This window comes from Anabrus simplex, chromosome 14, assembly GCF_040414725.1.
Source record: "Anabrus simplex isolate iqAnaSimp1 chromosome 14, ASM4041472v1, whole genome shotgun sequence".
NCBI classification, from domain to species: domain Eukaryota; kingdom Metazoa; phylum Arthropoda; class Insecta; order Orthoptera; family Tettigoniidae; genus Anabrus; species Anabrus simplex.
In genome coordinates this window covers 97,338,036-97,358,091 of record NC_090278.1, presented here as the reverse complement: position 1 = coordinate 97,358,091, position 20,056 = coordinate 97,338,036, and the positions used below count along the sequence as shown (strand labels likewise).

General features: G+C 42.8%; 1 protein-coding gene across 2 annotated transcripts in view; it reads left to right on the top strand.

Moving 5' to 3' along the window:
* Positions 1-12,805: 12,805 nt before the first annotated feature.
* The window catches only part of LOC136885720 (probable multidrug resistance-associated protein lethal(2)03659), a 120,314-nt gene continuing 113,063 nt past the window's right edge, over positions 12,806-20,056 (top strand). For both annotated transcript variants that reach the window (XR_010861596.2, XM_067158449.2), the window contains exon 1: positions 12,806-12,919. The gene's annotated coding sequence lies outside the window, so the exon portion shown is untranslated. The remainder of the gene's footprint in view (positions 12,920-20,056) is intronic.

The window sequence follows — 20,056 nt, the reverse complement described above, 5'->3', positions numbered from 1 at the left end:
GGTCGCCCATAGGTGTCAACTAGAAAGGCCTGCAGCAGGCCAGGGCACTCTGGCACTAAAAGCCGTACGAAAATTAATTAATTAATTAATAATTGTAAAAAAATGTACCTGAAACGTTTTTGTTACAAGAAAATGCAATAAAACTACTTTGACTATCAAAAATATACAGTTCGTTTTACAAAATTGAAGTGTATGGGGCACCAGCCACATCCGTACGAAGAACGGTACTTTAGCGATGTGCAGACGTGCTTCCCTCCGGCAAACTGTGCTGGCTGCAGTCCTGTTGTTGAGCTGAGCCTGAGAACTGCCACCATCATCACCTCCTAGCCCTAGCCGAGTCTCTTCTTGTTGCCGGTCCCTCTTCCTTATTCTCTCTTTTTATTATCATCTTCATCGTATGCTAGACGCAACCTTGCTCCTCTCTTCACTTCCAGGTAGTCCCTGTTCTTCTAGGCACTTCCTCTGCCTCTCTTTCCCAGTACTTTTCATTCAAAAAAATATAAAATCGTGAAATTACCTGTGTTTGCAAGAACCAGAGGGGAATTCGGCCCCAAAATATTATGTTCATTCCTGAAGTTACCTACTGCTGTTAGATTCGTGAAGTGGACAGTCTTCCTGGCCTTTTTTCTCAATTTATTGCGGTCTGCATTTGAGGCGGATTCAGCCGCCAGCGCTGGTCCCTCTTTTAAACCCAGACCGTCCAGCAGCGTTTTTACACTCCGAGACCTAAGCAGCATCAGTAGCCAGTCTGAACACGGTGCAATACGGTATTTTCGTACCTATGTTATTTTAAGTACGAGTCGGCTTGACGGCTACACGATGCATTTGTTCAGCGCAAGTTCACGTAATTGTAAATACATTTGAAACTACTGGCTCAATAAACACACACGAACATTTTTAACAGAGGAAAAGCTAGATGGCATTGAATGGTCACCGAATAAATCACTCACAAAATTAGCACAAGTAGGGGTTTCGGTTTCTTCTGCACACGGAGCTACAAAGCTGTTACACAGGTTTACACGGGCTGCTGATCCAGCCACAAGAGTGAGATGTTGTAAGTAGTATCTTGCATCATTGAATGATCGTTTATTCGAGCCACAGCTTGTGTTCTGGTTTCTCGCTACTGGTGTGCACAAAGTCCTAATGGACGACACTTGCGGCATCTTGTATAAGGGCGGGCGCACGCAACGTGAGTTGGGCTGTAGCGCTCGCTCTGGGTGTATAAGAGGTACCCTGCGTTGTATGTATGCGTTTAAAATCGCCAGCCTGGTCGACAATCGAACCTGAGTCCTATGACTACTCTGAGCATTTAGCCAGGGAGCTGGACAAAGTGTAAGTTATTAAATAGGCCTAAGTACTGTTCTGATATTTTATTGAAAATATACGAATACCAGTTTTATATCTTGTGAGAGGTAGCCAGTGTTTGTAGTGTGAGTGGGGGGAGTATCTCCTCACTGTCGTAAGAGGGACCAGGAGCTCGCAGCTTTGGCCACCGCGGTTCCCCTAGCTGAGTATGACATGACTTCCACTATCCGACCTCTCTTAATCAACTCTTGTTCTTTTCCGACCCCGACGGTATTAGTTTTGTGAGGTCTAGGGAGTCTTTGCTGGCCCTTGTCTTCTTTTGCTGAAATGAAATGGCGTATGGCTTTTAGTGCCGGGAGTGTCCGAGGACAAGTTGACACCCGTAGGAGACCTGCACGTCGTGATGAAGACGACACCATGCCAGCTGAGTTATCCACTGATGGTTACAATTCCCGACCCTGCCGGGATCCCCTGTGACCAAAGGTCAGCATGCTAACCATTTAGCCGTGGAGCCAGACTTTCTTTTGCCGATTCCTTCATTTCTTGAAGTGTTGGACCCCTTCCAATTTTTCCCTCCGAATAGTCTTGTCTTAATAGAGGATAATTCCCCAGTTATACTTCCTCTTAAAACAATAATCACCACCATCTTTAGTTAAATATTTCTTTTTTGCTAGTTGCTTTACGTCGCGTTGACACAGATAGGTCTTATGGCGACGATGGGACAGAGAAGGGCTGGGAGTGGGAAGGAAGCGGCCGTGGCCTTAATTAAGGTACAGCCCCAGCATTTGCCTGGTGTGAAATGGGAAACCACGGAAAACCATTTTCAGGGCTGCCGACAGTGGGGTTCGAACCTACTATCTCCCGCACTATCTGGCCGCACTTAAGCGACTGCAGCTATCGAGCTCGGTTAAATATTTCTAGGGTCCCCTGAAACATCATATAAAATAAGAGAAGTTGTGATTCTTCATATCGGTGAACGTGACTGCATACTTTGAAGGACGTGACGTTCGCCTTTGAGAGAAGCGAGCACTGGTGACCGCAGCGCTCTTCTTGTTAGCGGTGACGTCTGATCCGTTCCTTTTCCGGAATTACTGTACTTGTTTATCACTGTTCGTAGAACACATGGTATTTGTTTCCTCGTCACGGGATATTCCCTACCAAACATTTGGCACACAGTAAACATGACATCTTGTAAACAGATGAAACCCCCTTCTTGTGATAAGAATATAACACCTTACATAAAGAGTAAGTCATCTGTTCCTCGGTGCACAGCTCTTCAATTCTTTTATGAATCAAAGCCTTAGATCCAGACTTGATCAGCTAGCCAAATGATGATGACTGTGACTCGTTTGACTTTGTGATGTGTCTCCTTGACATGATCATGCTATGATGATGACAACGTACGATCTTGCGACTGATTTGACCTTGTGATGTGTCTCCTCCAGGTGAATCTCTCTTTGGGCTGTCCTTATATTAATAATCAGAAGTACTAATATCAAGATTTAAATTACAGCACGTTGACAGTTCCTGTTACTTCGGTAGTCATTAGAGATTATTTTTCTTAGAGTGCCGATACGTTAACGGATGTTGGCGAAGCACATGGCAGTTTTGCTTTTGTTGACTAGTTAGTAGGGGATAAATTACGGGGAAAATAGCACGTGATTTTCGAGGGAGAAGACAGCTTCTCATTAATCAGTCGTTCTGCATGAAAATACGTAAGTAATTTCATCTGAAGTGTGCTTCTATTCGGCTGCGAGAGCTGAGCTTTGTTACAGAAAGACAACAAACATCTGCAGGCAATAGACATGTATGTAGCCAGAGAATGGTGGTAGTAGCGATTAACGATTATTGTTTTAAGAGGCAATCATCCTCTATATAACACTAATCAGAGATAAAAAATATAAGGGATCGGGCATTTCGAAAAATGAAAATATCGGTCAGAAAGACAAGGGCCACGAAGGGCGTGAAAATGAAAGACTCCCTAGGCCTCGCAAACCTAATAGCGTGGGGGTCGGAAAAGAACAAGAGTTGACCAAGGGAGGTCGGATAGGGTAGATGAAAATGAGGAGCCTCGCACAAGTAGTGGAAGCAATGCTAGGACTCAGCTAAGGGGCCCGTGGTTGCCAACCCACGCTCCCAATTTAAGAACATCTGGGGCCTCTTTTAGTCGCCTCTTACGACAGGCAGGGGATAGCATGTGTATTATTCTACCGCCACCATCCACATGGGGGGGGGGGGGTGCGAGTGGACTTCACCACAGGAGAAGTGAACCTTCCCACAGAAAGGCTACCAGTCCCAGGGTCTGAGGGAGCAGATGGGGAGGTAACTATAGGGACTGACGAGGCTCGTCCCAAAATCTCATACGAGAAAACTCACGGCGGTTAATGGTTATAGAGAAGCAAGTCTTCTATCAAAATCTGGAAAATGTCTATAAAATCTTAACTATCAGTAGGTTAACATAACATCTGATTGGAACAAAAAACACCAGAAAGGAGCTGTTACCTACTGACCATACGGTACAATAAATATTTACAATGCAAGGTACATAGATCTTAGAAGCGGTGCTGTTGCCGTCGACTTCTAGGGATATTTTGAAACACCCGACTCCCCAAAATCCTTGCAGTTCGTAGTAACTGTGAATGTCCCCACAACCTTTTATGGAGTAATCAAGTAGCCTACTTCTTTGCAGATCGCCAGATAACTCTAAAATTATTGGATATCACTAAGACCTAAAGGATGTCCGCAAGGTTCCGTCTCAGGACTTCTGTTATGGAAGTTAAGCTCACTGTTACAGTTAATCTCAAATGTGTTTTATACGACGTTATGCTGCTTATTAAAGTGTAGGAAGTACCTCAAATGCTAGGTTTATATAATATACTATAGTAGTAAATTATAGTTTAATCATGTATTGTGATAGTTTGTTAGTTGGAATTAGTTTGGTACTAAAATTAAGAATACTAGTGGCATGTGATTGCGTTGGGCGGGTTGACTGGGAGAGAGTGGGATTCTGTCCATTGTCTTCGTCCATCCATATGTAGTATGAATATCCTGGACTCTATAATATGGTTAACGTATAGAAAGTGCCTCAGAAAGCTAAGGTTGTAACAAATTTGTAATATTTTTCTTTAATATTGTAAAAATAAACAGCACGTGTTATTTTATGATTACAATAAATTAACACTGTCTCGGCAGTTGGTGGTGATCAGTGACTGGGAGAAAAGAGTATTACGGTATATTAAACGATATTACACTCAAAGAAGCTTTCTCAAAAATTCGAGATTAGTGCAAGAATAACAAATCAGAACTAGCGAAAAAGAAGTCGGCTTTGACGTCATTTTTCTGGCGACAGTTCCAACTGCGTTGTCCACTTCCTTTTGTGAGAGAGTCAGACTTATTCGAGTTATTAACCAACTGCCTTACTTGGGTGTAACGTTAGATAGCAAGCACTTCATACAGGTGTACAGGAAAGCACACAATGCACCCCACAGCCTTTGTTTTAACAGCCATCTACTAGCATTGCCTACGCTTCATCAACCAAATTAGACACGAAATGCAAATGGAAAACTTGATGAAAATACAAAGACAACTCTTTAACAAAGTCGTATCGGTCTGCCTCTACCAAAGCACTAACAGTATTGCCAACATTCTTCCCATAGAGTTAGAAGGTGATGATGGTGGTGATTATTGTTTAAGAGGAAGTACAACTAGGCAACCATCCTCTATTAACACTAATCAGAGAGAAAAAATGGAAGGGATCCGACACTTCGAAAAATGAAGGTATCGTCCAAAGAAAGACAAGGGCCACGAAGGGCGTGAAAATGAAAGACTCCCTAGGCCTCCATACGTAATACCGTCGGGGTCGGAAAAGAACAAGAGTTGACCAAGGGAGGCCGGATAGGAAAGTTGATAGTGAGGAGCCTTGCGCAAGTAAGTGGAAGCAATGTCAGGACTCAACTAAGAGCCCCGTGGTCGCCAATCCACGCTCCAAAGCCCCTGGGCCCGTTTTAGTCGCCTCTTACGACAGACAAGGGATACCGTGGGTGTTATTGTACCGCCCCCACCCACAGGGGGGTGTACCGTCTCTCACCCTTCTCCGCAACACATCTGGCGCCACCGACCATCAGGGCGCGGATAGTAGGTCATCCAGCGAACCCTGTAATCATTAAGATTAGAAAGCATGTCCACGCTGTACCTGGTACCACACTTCACCGGACAGTACGAGAATGAACGAGCCGATTTTCTAGCTAAAGTCGATTCTACAAGTCCAAAGATGATAACGTATGACACGCTCTCATTATCAGTAGGCAAGCAGAAACTATGAAACCTCTACACACAGCTGTGGAATATCCTTTCCAAAAGTCTCATCCACAGAGGTCTACTGCCGACCTTCATCCTAACACAATACCCATCGGATCATGGGGAATTCCTTCAGTATCTTCACACAATCGGGTGCAGTAGGAAGTCAGACAGCAGTGCATCTTTCCAACCGATGCAAACAGCAAGTTGTAAACCTCCCGGCAGTGTTGTCCAAAATTATTTCTGACCCTCCTACTATTAAGTTTATGAATGAAATATACCAGACTAACTCAACAACGGCACGTCTTTCATACGCTCCCTGATACCGATGTACCCGAAGGGTTGTAACTGCGCTTGAAGCTCACCGAACCTGTTGGAAGTCTTCCTACCATCGCTGACGTGTTACTTGAGTAGCGAGCTTTGATTAAATTGAAACTATGAAGATATGAAAAGGTTGAACTTTCAACCGGGTTGTTGTTCCCGCATGCAAGAACCAAATGTGCCGGTTTGTGTTGGTGGATTTAAAAGCAAATATAACAACTCTTGCGAGGCCAAATTATGGCAGCTCGGCGTCTCCGAAATTCATAAAAATAGCTGTAGTTAGTGCGACATGTAATCAGTAACAAATTATTGCAAGAGAGTGAAAGACAGCTTCGTGTTAATAATAATGTAACGTGTTGGCGGTGTAAATAAATGAATAAATTAGTACAGAACCTGGTAGCGTCCTATTTCTAAGATTTATTAACTAAGCACTATAATTACAGATTTACACACACAGACGATAGCCGAGCTACAAGTTACACACTTACACGGTTCGCGCTCTCTCTCTTAGTTTCTCATGTTCCATCTACAATGGCACACACACACCCACTCAGTCACACTCGTTAGCGCTGTCACGGTCCACAGCCTACACGTCAGTCTCACAGGTCGGGATAGTATCCGCTGTTCACTCAATCCGTCGAACTCCGTTCGCAGTCTGCACACGTCATCACCCAGTGCTCCCTTCGCGCTGCTCAAGAACACCCAAGGTTCTTCTCCAGCTGCCGGATCCAAGAGACTCACACACACACGACGTCAGGGAAACAGGAACGAGTCCTCGGCTCCAACAGGCAGATACTCCATCAGGCTGACGTCCCCAGCCCAGGCTACCAGCGAACTTAATCTCGCTCTCACTCACTCACTAACTCACTAACCCAGTCTAACTCTCACTGACTGCAGACTTTTTTTTTCGGGGGGGGGGGGCGAAGCCTGCTCCCCCCGCGTGACCATCGACTCAATCTACATGGCCTCCGACATGCTATTATTTCTAAGAAGAAGAAAGAGATAGCAGGGAGGAGTGGGAGGTGATACAAGGAGTATCTGCCGGTTTCCGAGTCAGACTCGCTACCACGGCAAGAGTTTGTATTAGGTATATGGTATTGAAGTATGGTATTGAAGGGTCAGGGAAAAACCACATAGGCAGAAAGAAGAAAGAGCCTACATGTAAAACCTGACATCTTGTGATAGCACATGCAAGGATGTGGGCTGGATAAAATCCAGAGGTTGTGTTAGTTAGGAATAGGTGTCATGCAATCATAACCATTTCCTTGCAATTTTTGTTATTATGGGGATCAGTCCTTCTTGTCACTGCCGGGTCGGCTCGGGTCTGCTAGTGTCTGGGCTTTGGGCCACAGGTTCGTCCCATTGTCCAGCAGCCAGCAGTCCCTGGTGCCAAGTCTCCTTTTGGAGAGGGGGAATTAGAGCCAAGCCTTGCATGCAAGGGGCTATCTTCTTCCTCCTGTCGATGTCCCTCTATGCGGTGTTGTTGGAACACACTTGTCACTGCAGATCTAAAACTAAGGTTATTAATAACATATGTATATACAAGTTCTCATTGGAGTGCCGGCTGTTTGCCTGCTCTCGTGTCCAGCGTTCAACCTAGATAGGAGTGAGATAACTTATTAAACAGATAGATATTAGTGCTGTATATGGGGCGCGGGCTGGTGTTCCGCTCCCATGTCTCTGTCGGGAGGCGGGGGTGGATTGATACGTCTTTGGCCGTCTGGCTGCGTTGCCGTCGTCTTCTTAGGTTGTACTTTTTGTCAATCTTCTTCGCCTGGTCCCTGGGTGTAGGATAGCTGGAACATATTTACATATTTACATAGGTGTCTGCAGTGTGTGGGTTTATGTGGTATATAGGTGTCAGCTTGGCGGGAGGGGGTTGGCTATCGGCCCCTCGCCCACCCAACCCTGTGGCTGAACAGAATGTGCTTCGGTGTAGGATACTTTTTGTACAGATCGACGTCGTAGCGTCCGATCCCGCTTATTAACGGGTTGATCTTATTACTCCATGACTTTCTGTACATGTTTAGTGTCTGTTTACGTATTTGGTGCCTTATTGAGCTGACTTTTGCAATACTGTGTAGTTGGCGTATTGGCGTGTCGTAAGGGAGTCTGGTCGCTGTTCGTAGGCATTTATTTTGTATTAATTCCAGCTTATCCAGGTTCGTCATTGCGGTGAACCCCCACGCTGGGGCTGCGTACATGATTATTGGTCGGATTAGGGCCTTATACATGTTTATGGCTACTTCCGTGTTAATACTGGACTTTTTGTTCAGTATAGGATATAGCTGGCTAAGTCGTATGTGTGCTTTTCTTTGGATATCATTGATGTGGTGTAGCATGGTGAGCTTTCTGTCTAGGACTACTCCTAGGTATTTGACTTTGTCATGCCACACTATATCTTCGTTGAAAAGCTTTAGCGCTTTTATGTTGACTGGTCTGCGTGTGCGTCTGTTCTTCTTAGTGAACAGCACTGCTTGGCACTTGTCAACATTGACTTTGATGCGCCATTTCGTTAGCCAAGGCTCGAGAGTTCTTAGTGCTACTTGTAGCTGCAGGCAGGTCGTTCCTCTCTTATATACCTGCGCTGGCCCTTCTAGAATCGTCCGGATGTTCGATAGATCCAGGAACCTCGCGAGATGGAACACTCCAGATTAATAGTCGAGTAATTTCCGTCGTCCTATGCGGCGCGACCACGGATAGAAGAGAGAAGGGCCTGCCCAGCGCTTAAGTGTTGCTCGCGATTGGCGCGGTCGAGCGTAAGGGGGGTGGGCCGATGGGTGACGAGCTCGGCCCGTAGCAAGTTGGCATGGCGGACGCTAAAACCATTACAATAATAATGATAATAATAAGGCCGAAGTCATTCATTTTCGGAAATGTTTCATTTTCCTTGGTTTTAATCACGTCGTTGACTTCATCTACTTGTCAGGGCGCGATGTCATAGAGGCTGCCTGCGCCACAGTTTCGCCACGTGGGAGAGAAACACCAGACGTGCAGAGTTGGACTCGCATTCTTGGAATCTGGAGGCTGTCACCATCACTGCTGCCCCGTGGGTGGGAGCGGTGGAATACATCTCCCTCTCGCGAGATTCCGACCTCCCTTGATCAACTCTTGTTCTCTTGTATTGCTGTTTGCTCACCCATATCCCTTGGTCTCATTCTGGGAAGGACTGGGCCTCTTCCATCAGTGTTTTGTTATATACATCATTATATAATACCCTACTTGTTTTCATTATGATGTAATGTTTTTCTTACTTTTTAATTACACTCATCAAAACATGTTAAACATATTTGCATGTCTAATATTTATATTTCATTTTATGGTTAGCTAGTAAGTGCGTTAAACCATGATAACCTTGCATTCTTCACAGGTAATGCAGAGACATTCGACCGGTAAACAGTGACGTCGAACCCTCGCTTCTATGCACAGTGCACTAGAATGCCTGTCTGTGGCAGATCGCATCAAAGTCATCACATTGATGCAACAGAACGTGAGATAAGTTGACGTTGCCAACACAGTTCACATGAAGCAAAGTATTGTCTCCGGGGCGTGGACAAATTTTCAATACATCCATTTAATAACAGTTGGACATCGCGCTGGGCGTTCACGCAGACCAGTAACTGCTCAAGACCGGTGTACGTAGACACCCTACACGCACAGCTACTGCTCGGCGCCACGAGTTTCGAGGCGTCATAGTTGTAGTAAGTACCCAAATGTGCGCAATGTCTTTTATCCGTGTAAGAGCGCGGAGGAGACCAACTTCAAGATGACATCTTGAGGGCAACCATGTCCATGTATCTGCACAAACTGCACGCAATAGGCTGAATGTTGGGCAGTTAAAGTGATTTCGAGCGACTGGACGTGTTCCACTATAGAATCATGTTGAGAGAAGGAGGTGGGCCATGCAGTATCTTAATGCTCGCCCTCATCTTCATGAGACGGGCGGTTATCAACGATGTGAATTGGCCAGCTAAGTGACCGGACTGAACTGCATGGGGCATACGGTGATAAAATCTCGCTACGAAGCTTCATCTCACTTCATACTCGTCCCCGTAGGGAGATGGGATATATACAGATGGTTACGGAGCAGACTATTGCATACGGAGCGCTCGAACACACGCAGCAGACAAGAACGCTTAGTAGACGAATAAGTTTGAGTGGCGTCTTTAAAAGTATGAAAGATCATAATATGAAGATAAAGTTGGAATTCAAGAGGACAAATTAGGGCAAATATTCGTTTATAGGAAGGGGAGTTAGGGATTGGAATAACTTACCAAGGGAGATGTTCAGTAAATTTCCAATTTCTTTGAAATAATTTAAGAAAAGGCTAGGAAAACAACAGACAGGGAATCTGCCACCTGGGCGACTGCCCTAAATGCAGATCAGTAGTGATTGATTGATTGATTGATTGATTGATTGATTTGATTGATTGTTTGCAATTATCGATCAGATGTAGGCCTTAGCGTACATGGTTAGGCTCTTTTCTCTTCTGCTCAAGGTCCCATAAAGGAATCCCGTTGCCGGGAGTCGACATTTAATAATATTGAAAGCTACAGATCGGTGTCGGTGAACTTGAGTCCTTGTGCACTTCAGATTGCTACACTGACACCTATAGCAGTTACAGAAACCGTCAAGGAAATAGCGAGAATGAAGTGAGAGGGCCATGAAAGGCGACACTAATGAGCGTTGAACTAAATGAGGCTACAGGGCTAGTTGTGCACGCGCTTAGTTAATTGACAGAGACTAGCCGACTGAACCTGAAAGGCATGATAGTGTATAATGAATACGTATTATTACTTCAGAATATAGACACGCCCTTTGGAGATTATTGTTTTAGGATGAAGTACAAGTAACACTGATTAGAAGGGAAAGAATGGAAGAGATCTAACACTTCGAAAATCAAAGTATCGGCCAAAGAAAGACAGGGGCACCAAGGTCCTCCATACGTAATACCGTCGGGGTCGGAAAAGAACAAGTGTTGATCAAGGGAGGTCGGATAGGATAGATGAAAGTGAAGTGAATTAAGGCGTTGTTCGAACATTCTATTCAGTCTTTACTCATCCTCCCCGCCAGAAGGCGAAATAAACAACCCTCTTAATCAGTGAAACTTCTTACCTACGAGCAGTACCGGCGATTAGGGGAGCGGGCAGGGGGGGAGTCGCCCCCCCACACACACACACACACTTTGTGGAGAAAACATTACATTTTTATTCCATTTAAGCCGCTTGAAACCAGGAATTATAGGAATTATTTTTAAAAAAGCAGTTTCTACAAGCGCTGTTGTCTTATCAGCTAATTCTTTCCTATATTTTCTTTAATTGTTAATAAAATTATTAGCGGAAATACTCGCAAAATGTTGTTCGTCGTGGCTAACCGATTCGTACAGAGCCACAGCAAGTAACAGAGACTTTGCACGTCTTTGTGAGGAAGGGTAGCATGGGTATGGTTCACCCGCACGCGCATTTGTCAGTCTGGAAATCTCTTTAGTCATTTAGTGTCTGTTAGTTTCTTACTGTGTAGTCAAATCCTAAATGATTTTTAATTGTAGAATCACGCCGTGTTTCTATTTAATGGTAATAAATGTGTAATATTGTTCCTTTTGTGAAAGTTTTTTAAATATAAATCCACAGCCTGTTTTCAGTCACTCGACCGGCTCAGGAATGGAATGAATGAAGCCCCCAATCTAGCAGCGAGGTTAGGAATTGTGCCGGCTGCCGAAGCCTGTCACACTCCTCTGGGGCAATGATTAATGACTGACAGATGAAATGAAATGATAGTGGAGAGTGTTGCTGGAATGAAAGAGTACTCGGAGAAAACCTGTCCTGCCCCCGCTTTGTCCAGCACAAATCTCACATGGAGTGACCGAGATTTGAACCACGGAACCCAGCGGTTCCCCCTGATCCACGGAGGTTTATATACAGAAGTACTGAATCAAAATCTCAAAAAAACTATTATTATCGCACTTGGTAACCTGTCAATCTTTGCCCCTCTGTCGAAATTCGCTCGAAGAGCATCAAAAGTGTTACAATTTTGTAGCTTTTCTTCACGGCCACTATCACTATATCCCACAAACCCGGGTATTTTGTTGTCTACATTTTTGCTCCCTACTTTTACTTCCCAAACGCCGCTACTGCCTACGAGGAGATGACAGTAAAATATCCAATGATTTGGAGAAGTTTTAAGGAAGTAATTTTTGTTCAATGTTTTCTTTCCGACCCGGTCTAGAAAGCCAAGAATAACGACCGAGAGGATTCGTCTTGCTGACCACACGACACCTCGTAATCTGCTGGCCTTCGGGATGGGCAGCGGTCGCTTGGTAGCCCAAGGCCCTTCAATGGCTGTAGTGCAATGGGGTTTGGTTTTGGTTTTCTCTTCGAAATACTCTCCACGTTGACATTCTCTTTTCCGTCTAGTATAGTGTCAGTCACTACTTGTAATTACTTGAAAAGCATAATGCTTTGTTTTTTATGGCCTAATCGTCTCATTTATCTGCCAGATCTTTTCTTATCTTTCATTGTTATTTTTGTTTTGCTCCCTATGCGGAGAAAATTCGTTAAGCATGACCGTTGATAAAACTTGGCCCTCAGTCATCTGTGGAATGACGTCACGTGAACATAATAGCAACAATGGCAGTTTTCGATTCGTTTTCGATATATCATTGAAGTTTGGGCTGGGAAATGAACTTAGCTCGATCGATGTGAAAATAAACATTTGAAAGTCCCGCTCGCTTCACGCTGGCGGGGTAATCAATGTCTGCACATCGAAGCGGATATCAGTGAAGCGTAGTTATTTATTAACGAGAACATTTTCAGCATAATTTAGCTAACCGAGACTCATCTTGTTCATGTTATCTGAGTGAAAAACTCGCTGCGCTACATTCAGGGGGGCACGCTGAGATTACCATTACATAAGAAAGGCAGGCAGCATCGTGACCTGCAGTGTCGCCGAGTCTCGCATTACAACGACAAGCTTCTGCAGTGTGCTCTTCATTCTCTGCGTAAGTGTGTGTGCTCACAACGTGTTGTAATATCTTCTTTGGTGCTATGACTGACATTCTGTCATCCCAACTTCAAAGAGAGACGGAACACAACGTCAGCGTTAGGTTATAAATCCTCGTATGGAAACTGTGGTTAATTCTTTATTATTAAACGCCTTTATTTCCTGATCTGTTAACAATTTATTTTCATACTGCTGTTATATCTTTATTGGTACTGAATCCAGTGCTTCATAGTTGACTCATATACGGTAACGAAATACATTTTGCCCATTAAATTCATTCGCACGAAAGGTACCGTATCGTGTTAAAAGTTTCTCCCTATAAGGCTACATGTAATACGGTACCTAGTATATCGCCTAGACCAGGCCATTAAATACTGTACCGTTCCGTTATTGATATGAGTTGTCTGGCATTTAAAGATTAGATTAAGAGGAACGAGAGATTATTAGAGGGGATGTACGGTACCGTACCTTTCACCATCCGGCGCTCGCTGCACGAGTTCCATGTCCCGCTCAACACGAACAGCCTTTCCCTTGATCGTCCCTGACCGAATTGTTAACAGAATATATTGGAGCGGACCCCAAATGTTTGAGAGTTAGGTACACAATTCAGTTTGCTCATTCCGACGTTTCTCGGCGCTAGTATTATTAGGTATTTTTATCATTACAGCTACTGTCTCGGACCGACAATAAGGTCTTCGACGTGCTTACCAGCTGTGCCAACTCCTTATACACTGTTCTGAATGGTACGATAGTTATCTCTCTTGAATTTAATTTACACAAATTTACAGTTTTTTCTTAAAACCTGAAACATTCTGTAAAAGAAACAGGACATGATAATAAATACAAATTCAGAAAGAAATCATACGGTATTCTTCTTCTTCCCGACCTATTTCCTACTTAATTGGGGTTCATATCGAAGTGGATTAGACCAAGTTTTACGGCCGGATGCCCTTTCGGAGGCAAACCCTACATGGAGGTGTATGAAGATGAACACAAAATAGCCCACCCTGTCCCTAGGCCAGACAAATGAACTATATGCATTTTAAATCCCCAGCCCAGCCAGGAATCAAACTTGGGGCCCCTGACCATTCAGCTCGACTCAGAAATAAAATCATCAGATGTAACTCATGTCGCAATCACATTTTTATTAGAAAAATACTATTTCAAAATAAACAAAAGTAGAGTAAAGGTAAGTTGATACCATAACTGTTTCCGTGTAGACCTATACTGGTGCTGGAAGTGAAGAGTGCTTTAATGTTTGTTTTCATGTAGCTGACAGCCACCATGTGAACTGCAAAATACATTCCACTTTTTTATCCACACTTTCAATGAGAGAACGTTCGATGTCAAACTGCACTAATGTTTTGGCGTGATGAAAAACAACTACAACCCCTTTAATACTGGTATTGTATGTAGCCACAAATCCCCCGAGGAGAAGGATAAAGATAAGCATTTCCAACATTGTAATAGAAACAATGTTGTACGTATAAGTCACTGGGAGTTTTATGTATTTGAAAGAGAATAAATTCCATAATCCAGGTTTTCCAGGAAGGATATTTTTTAGAATAGTCTCAGGATGCGCGGACATATTATCAGATAATGGGACCGTCCTGGGGAACAGCAGAGTAGCCTACATCATGTGGTAAAATCTATGCTTAATATGTTTGAATTTATGAATATTTACTCTCACCCTGCCCATCAAAAGAGGCAACTAAACGGGGCCCCAGGGGCTCTTTAACTTGGGAGCATGGGTTGGTGACCACAGACCCCTTAGCTGAGTCCCGGCATTGCTTCCACTTCCTTGTGCGAGGCTCCTCACTTTAATCTATCCTATCCGACCTCCCTTGGTCAACTCTTGTTCTTTCCCGACCCCGATGGTATTTGAGCATTCGAGGCCTAGGGAGTCTTTTATTTTCATGCCCTTTGTGGCCCTCACATTTCTTTGGCCGATTCGTTCATTTTCTGAAGTGTCAGATCCCTTTCATTTTTCTCTCAGATTAGTATTAATAGAGGATGGTTGCCCAGTTGTACTTCCTCTTAAAACAATAATCATCACCACCACTTAACTCCACCAGGAAATGCTAATGCTTCAATGGAAAGTGGGGAAATGCTGAAACCTACAGCTTGAAATTAGTGTGTTAAGAGAAGGGCACGTGCATATAAACAACAGGGAAGTGACACCAGTCGCTAGAGTCGGCAGTGAAGCGGCCAGCAGAAAACTACTTCACACAGGCATGTCCGTCTAGTTATGTAGGATTTCAGTTTCATTTTCTCAACTTTGCGAAGGAATCAGGCGGGTAATTTTCTGCGTGTGGTCTCCATGTAGAACATCAGTTGTCTTAAACACAACCATGTTATAATGTGGGCGTTGTCCATGACCGTGAATTAATTCCTAACGATATAATTAATACTTTTATCAGTCACAATTTTTTGTTAAGTTGTATTCCACAACACATTTTGTACTCTATCATCAGGTCGGCAGTTGCACATCTACATGACACAGGTCGTGAAGTATCAAATTTCTCTCACCATTGTACACACACATCCAAAAGGGATAAAATTGAACATTTTAGAAACCCAAGAAATTTATAAACATCAGTTGATAGATCCTCGACACATGCTCAGTGATAAATAGAAAATGCATATTTAAGAACAATATTAAGCTTTTGCAGCAATTGTATATTCCTGAGATACACACCATCATTGACTCAACACAAATATTGTAAATTCATAATGCACATAGCTCCTACTCTTTGAAAACAATTGGGCGTCAAATAGAGCAACAATTGAGTGCCACCATTTCATCACCTGACGATAGAGTATAAGTTCTGAAATGTGTTGTGGAATACAACTTAATAAAAAATTGTGACTGGTAACAGTGTTCATTAATTACGTCACCAAAGTTTCAAGGTCGGTTCCGAAATGATGGAAGTGACAAAGTGACACATTCCTATACATATCCAACAATTCTTGAGGACGAGTAAATTAAAAAACTTAGTTGTTTGAGGGGCTGTTAACATTACTCCTCAGGCTCTGTTGGATCCTGTTCAATTCTGATGTGAGAAATGACTCTGTAAGGTATTCCACAATATGCAACTGACTAGTGTTTGACCGAGTGAGTTGCCCGTGCCCGTAGCTGTGAGCCTGAATTCAGAAGATAGTGGGTTCAAACTGCACCGTTGGCAGCCCTGTAGATTGTTTTCCGTAGTTTCCCATTTTCAATCCAGGCAAATGATGGGGCTGTACCTTATTTACGGCCACGACCTTTGCTATCCCATCGTCGTCATGTCGGTACGACGTAAAGCAAATTGTAAATTGTGACTGGTGTTTGTCATGCCCTAGAGCACCTGGGAAGCTTCCTTACTACATACCAACGACCTCAATGCATTTTATGTCGCCCAGATAGCTTTGAGCTTTTCTTTTTGTTCTTCTGTTCTATCCAACCTAAACTTAGATTTCTGTGCCCTCTCTTGTCTTGTTCTCAGGTTCCTTTCCAGTGATGCTGTATTTATGTGGAACTGGGAAGCTTTCAGTTGTCGACAAGTCGAGTATTTGGAGCAGTTTGTTACTTGGCTCTTACCTCTGCTCAGGTACAGATAAATTGTTGGAGGATGGGATTATGTTAATAATAATTACACTCCATTTACTTTTAGGCTTGTCAGTTCACTCATATTAATGATGAATCTATCCCACTATATTGTTGTAAGCTGCTTATAGAAAACCTTGTTGGATGGAAAGTTTGCACTTGCTTTCTGTGAAAAAACATCTGTTATGGAATAGAAAGTTGATTTCTCTCACACATCATAGGATTCGGAACTTTGGAGAGTGGATTGGCAATCATCATGCTCCTCTCTTTCATCTTTCCTGTCCAACCTCCCTTGGTCCACTCTTGTTCTCTTCCCACGTCCTTGGTTTTCACACCCTTTTTGGCCCTTGCTGTTCTCTTCCTGATACCTTCATTTTTCAAAGGATTAGACTTGTTCCATTTTTCTTCTGATTGCTGTTGAAAGAGTATGCTTGTACTTCCTCTAATAGGAGATGCATTTCACAAAGTACTCATCATCAGAGTTCACAAGAAGACACTTACACCATTTGTCACTGCACTAATCACAAAACTTAACTTTATCTGAATCAAAACCAAATTCCCTCAATGTGGTATCTCTTTTGAAGAATCGAATCCTCTTGCCATATCTCCCCCTGTGGGTGGGGGCGGTAGAATAACACCCACGGTATCCCCTGCCTGTCGTAAGAGGCGACTAAAAGGGGCCTCAGGGGCTCTGAACTCTGGAGCGTGGATTGGCGACCACGGGACCCTCAGCTGAGTCCTGGCATTTCTTCCACTTACTTGTGCCAGGCTCCTCACTTTCATCTATCCTATCCGACCTCCCTTGGTCAACTCTTGTTATTTTCTGACCCCGACGCTATTAGGTTTGCGAGGGCTAGGGAGTCTTTCATTTTCACGCCCTTCGTGGCCCTTGTCTTCCTTTGGCCGATATCTTCAATTTTCGAAGTGTCGGACCCCTTCCATTTTTTCTCTCTGATTAGTGTTATATAGAGGATGGTTGCCTAGTTGTACTTCCTCTTAAAACAATAATCACCACCACCACCACCTCTTGCCATACAAGTACGATTGTCCAGAGTAAAGGTTGTTTTTTATTGACATGGAGTGAACTTTCATGATCAGTCAATCACCACTGATCTCATTTTGCCCAAGAGGCAATTTCCTATCAGTTGCTTACCTGAATACAGAAGAACCTCAATTAATCCAGACAGATTGAGGATCTAGGCCGTCCGAATTAATGAAAGTCGGGATTAAACAAAATAACTCATGAAATGAGCCCACGTACATATTTAAACACTCTGTTCAGTGAAAAGAATGTGTATACTACAGTATTTTACATTTAAGAAATACAAAGGTTATTTAGTGTACAAGTCCCTACAAAATACAGAATAAGTAGTGCAGTACACGGCAACCTTCATTGACACACCTGACACGTTTACTGGTTTGTACAAACTGCTCATCTTCTGTCGTCTTCCTTTGACATTGATTTCTTTAATAATAAACTCACGCAGATGCTTCAGATGTTGGTAATATGCAGATATGTTTCCATCGTTGTTGTCTTCAACATATTTAATGACAATGTTTAGGTGGTCTTTAATTTCACTAAGTTTTGACTTAGGGTTATAATATCACCTGCTTCATCCCGGTCATATTCACCCGTTTCATAGCTTTCTGCAGCAATCACACTTCCAACAATCTCCTCCTGCGTAGTTTACAACATTGCATTCGTAACTCAGCTTTATACTGTAATTGCATTTTTGTATTATTATTAAATGGCTGTATGGATTAAGCTAAGTCTGGTTTAATGAGGTTCTACTGTAACTTCAAAGATTTAGGAAATTTATCGAACATCTCCCTTGGTAAATTATTTCACTTTTGAACTCCTCTTCTTACAAACAAATATTTATCTTCTTGAATTCCAACTTTATCTTTATATTTTTCCTACTTTTAAAAATACCTTTCAAACATATTTGCCTACTGATGTCATTCCACGCTGTGTCCCCACTGACAGTTTACTACATACCGCTTAGTTGAGCAGCTTATCTCATTTCTCTCAAGACTTCCCAGCCTAAAGTTTGCTACATTTTTGCAACGTTACTCTTATTGTTGGAATTTTCTCCCAGAACAAATAGAGCTGCTTTTCTTTGAATCTTTTCCAGTTATTGAATCAAGTACTTTTCCTTTTGACTCTTCATCCTGTTTACCTGCTGTCCATCTCACAACATTTTGTAGTCGTTCTACTACTCTATACAGTATTGCATCATCTGCAAAAAGCCTTATTCCAGCTCATATAGTTGACGTATGTATAAGAAAACATGAAGGTTGAGAAATGCCTCTCTTAATGATTACAGGGACAGATAATGCTTCACCTACTCTAATTCTCTGAGTTCTATTTTCTAGAAACATAGCCACCCATTCAGTCACTCTTTTGTCTAGTCCAAATGCACTTATTTTTGCCAGTAGTCTCCTATATCCACCCTATTAAATTCTTTAGACAGGTCAATCACGATACAGTCCATTTGACTTCCTGAATCCAGGATATCTGCTACATCTTGCTGGAATCCTACAAGCTTTCTTTTTTTTTTGCTAGTTGCTTTACATTGCACCGACACAGATAGGTCTTATAGCTTCAGTGGAATAATCTTTCCTAAACCCGAACTGCCTTCTATCGAACCAGTTATTAATTTCACAAACATGTCTAATATAATCAGAAAGAATGCCTTCCCAAAGCTTACATACAATGCATGTCAAACTTACTGGCCTGTAATTTTCAGCTTTATGTCTATCACCTTTTCCTTTATACACAGGGGCTACTATAGCACTCTCCATTCATTTGGTATAGCTCCTTCATGCAAACAATAATCAAATAAGTACTTCAGATATGGTACTATATCCCAACCCATTGCCTTTAGTATATCCCCAGAAATCTGATCAATTCCAGCTGCTTTTCTAGTTTTCAACTTTTGAATCTTATTGTAAATGTCATTGTTATCATAGGTAAATTTTAATACTTCTTTAGTGTTAGTCACGTTATCTATCTGAACATTTTTAAAAATATATTCGTTTAATACATCGAGTTGAGCCTCTATAGACTGCGTGGTAACAACCAACTTCATTTTAGTGTCTAGGTCTTCTTCTTGTTCCGGGTTTGACTTCCTGCCAGTATCTTCTGAGCCCAGCGAGGAGTGCCTGTTTATGCTCTTCAGACAAAGGTCCTTTCCGTCTTCTGGAAGTTGATGCCATTATCCTTGTAACCAACAATCTTTAAATACTGATGACTGAATACTTCTGCCTTTTGAAGATCCTCACATACACACTCCCCTTGTTCATTAATGATTCCCAGAATGTCCTTCTTGGAACTCATTTCCACCTTGAAGTATCTATAGATATCCTTTCATTTTTCACTCAAAATTTGTATGACTGCCAGTAATGCTTGCCATCATGTTATCCTTAGCTGACTTCTTTGCTAGATTCAGTTTCCTTGCAAGTACCTTCAATTTTCCCTTACTTCCATAGCCATTCCTAACTCTTATTTCTTTCCAGTCTGCACGTCCTTAGACTCTTCACTTCTCT